The sequence below is a fragment of the Salvelinus sp. IW2-2015 genome, unplaced genomic scaffold (assembly GCF_002910315.2).
Source record: "Salvelinus sp. IW2-2015 unplaced genomic scaffold, ASM291031v2 Un_scaffold1309, whole genome shotgun sequence".
NCBI classification, from domain to species: domain Eukaryota; kingdom Metazoa; phylum Chordata; class Actinopteri; order Salmoniformes; family Salmonidae; genus Salvelinus; species Salvelinus sp. IW2-2015.
Genome location: NW_019942833.1, coordinates 126,293 through 130,589, shown reverse-complemented (window position 1 = coordinate 130,589; position 4,297 = coordinate 126,293).

Genomic DNA, 4,297 nt, shown 5'->3' with positions numbered 1-4,297 from the left:
TCATACACGCAGTGATCTAACATGTTACACGCAGTGATCTCAACACGCTATTGATCTCTGACACGCAGCGATCTCAGACAAACGCAGCTGATCTCATACACGCAGCGATCTCATACACGCAGTGATCTCAGCACGCAGTGATCTCAAACACGCAGCGATCTCGGACACGCATGATCTCGGACACGCAGCGACTCTCATACACGCCAGCGATCTCGACACGCAGCGAGCTCCTGGACACGCAGCGATCTCGGCACGCAGAGATCTCGGACACGCAGCATTCTCATGACACGCAGTGAATCTCTGACACGCAGCGATCACGGACAGACACGCAGTGATCGGACCCGCAGTTCTCTCTGTCTGTCTGTCTCTCTCTCTCTCTCTCGGCGCTCCGGTACTGTTTGCCATGGGGTAGCAGAGAAAACAGTCTATGACTAGGGTGGCTGGAGTCTTTGGCAATTTTTAGGGCCTTCCTCTGACACCGCCTGGTATAGAGGTCCTGGATGGCAGGAAGCTTGGCCCCAGTGATGTACTGGGCCATACGCACTACCCTCTGTAGTGCCTTGCGGTCAGAGGCCGAGTAGTTGCCGTACCAGGCAGTGATGCAACCAGTCAGGATGCTCTCGATGGTGCAACTGTATAACTTTTTGAGGATCTGAAGACCCATGCCAATACTTTTCAGTCTCCTGAGGGGGAATAGGCATTGTCATGCCCTCTTCACGACTGTCTTGGTATGTTTGGACCATGATAGTTTGTTGGTGATGTGGACACCAAGGACCTTGAAGCTCTCAATCTGCTCCTCTACAGCCCCGTCGATGAGAATGGGTCTGTGCTCGGTCCTCCTTTTCCTGTAGTCCACAATCATCTCCCTTGTCTTGATCACATTGAGGGAGAGGTTGTTGTCCTGGCACCACACGGCCAAGTCTCTGACCTCCTCCCTATAGGCTGTCTCATCGTTGTCGGTGATCAGGCCTACCACCGTTGTCGTTGGTGTTGGAGTTGTGCTTGGCCTTGCAGTCATGGGTGAACAGGGAGTACAGGAGGTGACTGAGTACGCTGTTGAGGATCAGTATGGCAGATGTGTTGTTACCTACCCTTATCATCTGGGATCGGCCCGTCAGGAAGTCCAGGATCCAGTTGCAGAGGGAGGTGTTTAGTCCCAGGGTCCTTAGCTTATTGATGAGCTTTTGGGGGCACTATGGTGTTGAACGCTGAACTGTAGTCAATGAACAGCATTCTCACATAGGTGTTCCTTTTGTGCAGGTGGGAAAGGGCACTGTGGAGTGCAATAGAGATTGCATCATCTGTGGATCTGTTGGTTGGAGTGGGTCTAGGGTTTCTGGGATAATGGTGTTTATGTGAGCCATGACCAGCCTTTCAAAGCATTGCATCATCTGTGGATCAGGTTGAAAATGTCAGTGAAGACACTTTCCAGTTGGTCAGCGCATGCTCGGATTACACGTCCTGATAATTCGTCTGGCCCTGCGGCCTTGTAAATGTTGACCTGTTATAAGGTCTTACTCACATCGGCTACGGAGAGCGTGATCACACAGTCATCTGGAACAGCTGATGCTCTCATGCATGCTTCAGTGTTGCTTGCCTCGAAGCGAGCATAGAAGTGATTTAGCTCATCTGGTAGGCTCGTGTCACTGTGCAGCTTGCGGCTCTACTTCCCTTTGTAGTCCGTTGTAGTTTGTAAGCCCTGCCACATCCGACGAGCGTCGGAGCCGGTGTTGTACGATTCAATCTTATTCCCGTATTGACGCTTTGCCTGTTTGATTGTTCATCGGAGGGCATAGCGGGATTTCTTATAAGCGTCCCGGTTGAAGTCCCCCTCCTTGATAGTGGCAGCTCTAAATCAAATCAAATCAAACTGTATTAGCCACATGTGCCAAATACAACAGGTCTGGACCTTACAGTGAAATGTTTACTTACGAGCCCCTAACCAACAGTGCAGTTTAAACAAAATACGGATAAGAATAACAGATCAAAGTAACAAGTAATTCAAGAGCGGCAGAAAAAAATAACAATATATACAGGGGGGTGCCGGTACAGAGTCAATGTGCGGGGGCACCGGCCAGTTGAGGTAGTATGTACATGTAGGTAGAGTTATCAAAGTGACCATGCATAGATTTCAACAGAGAGTGGCAGTGGTGTGGAGAGGGGGAGGGGACAATGCAAATAGTCTGGGTAGCTGTTTAGAAGCCTCTTGGACCTAGAGAGAACAGTCTATGACTAGGGTGGCTGGAGTATTTGACCATTTTTAGGGCCTTTCTCTGACACCGCCTGGTATAGAGGTCCTGGATGGCAGGAAGCTTGGCCCTAGTAATGTACTGGGCCGTTCGCACTCTACCCTTTAGCTCAGTGCGGATGTTGCCTGTCATCCATGGCTTCTGGTTGGGGTATGTACGTACGGTCACTGTGGGGATGACTTCATCGATGCACTTATTGATGAAGCCAGTGACTGATGTGGCGTACTCCTCAATGCCATTGAAAGAATCCTGGAACATATTCCAGTCGGTGCTAGCAAAACAGTCCTGTAGCTCTCTCTCTGTCTCTCTCTCTCTGTCTCTCTCTCTCTGTAGCTCTCTCTCTGTCTCTCTCTCTCTGTAGCTCTCTCTCTGTCTCTCTCTCTCTGTGAATGTGAGTGGTAAAACAGTATCCTTTTGGGGCTTAGATAAAAGCCTACATCCTTTCACGCCTACGCACACTTACAATGACGGAGCCCTGATTTGACCCTCTTGTCCAAATTAGCTAACAGTTCTGAGATTCGCGTGATTTCAGTGGTGTCCTGAGTCACATGACTTATGCATAGTTCACTTTAGTCATATCTACATGTCATACTACCTCAATCACCTGACTAACCGGTGTCTGTATGTAGCCTCGCTACTTTTATAGCCTCGCTTCTGTATATAGCCTGTCTTTTTACTGTTGTTTATTTCTTTGCCTACCTATTGTTCACCTAATACCTTTGTTGCACTATTGGTTAGAGCCTGTAAGTAAGCATTTCACTGTAAGGTCTACACCTGTTGTATTCAGCATTTCACTGTAAGGTCTACACCTGTTGTACTTCAGCATTTCACTGTAAGGTCTACTACACCTGTTGTATTCAGCACACGTGACAAATATACTTTGATTTGATTTGGGAGTGTACTGGAGCTACTGAAAAGGTCCTCAGTGACTCTTAGTGTCATTTACTTTCATGAGCTAAACGGTTGGATGAGTGGTGTCTCTGCATGTACATATATACTGTATGTGTGTGTGATAGAGAAACAATGTTTCAAACTCTGGCAGCCCTTGTGACTTGAGCATTATCTGTGGAGACAGTGCGAAGTGGAGTATGCATGGATTGTCACATTGTTTCAGTACCAAACGAGAGATGAACAATAAGCACTCAGAGACAGAGAGATAGACACACAGAGAGACAGAGAGATAACACACACAGAGAGGAACAGAGAGATAGACACACAGAGAGACAGAGAGAAAGAGACAGACAAACAGAGCACAACGCCCTGACTCTTAGAGAGCCTTTTTTATGTCTCTATTTGATTTGGTCAGGGTGTGAGTTTGTGGGCATTCTATGTTCTTTATTTCTAGGTTTTGTGTTTCTATGTTTTGGAGCTGTTGGTTCTCAACCAGGGACAGTCGCTGAGTCTGTCGTCTAGTTGAGGAATCATATTTAGGCAGCCTGTTTTGCCACCTTAGGTTGTGGATGTTTTTATTAGCTCTGTGTGGCCTTCAAGACGTGACGTTCGTTGTTCTTTGTGTTTTGTTTGGTGTTCGGTTTTAATAAAGAAGCATGAACACGTACTACGCTGCACCTTGGTCTTCTTCCGACGACGCGTTACAGACAATGAGAGAGACAGAGAGGACAGAGAAGGACACTACAGAGAGACAGAGGGACTACAGAGAGAGAGAGAGCAAGTGAGAGAGAGAGAGACAGAGAGATGAGAGAGAGACAGACAGAGAGAGAGAGACTACAGAGAGAGAGAGGACAGAGAGAGCTACAGAGAGAGAGACAGAGAAAAAGTACAGAGGAGAGAGACAGAGAGAGGGGGTGGCAGAGAGACAGAGAGAGAGAGAGCAGAGAGGAGAGAGACAAGAGAGAGAACTACAGAGAGAGAGAGACAGAGGAGAAGCTAAGAGAGAGAGAGACAGAGAGAGAGCTACAGGAGAGAGAGGACAGAGAGAGAGCTACAGAGAGAGAGAAAGACAAGAGAAGAGAGCTACAGAGAAGAACGAGAGAAGAAGAACGAAGAGCAGCTACAGAAGAGAAGCAGAGACAGAGGAGAGAGCTACG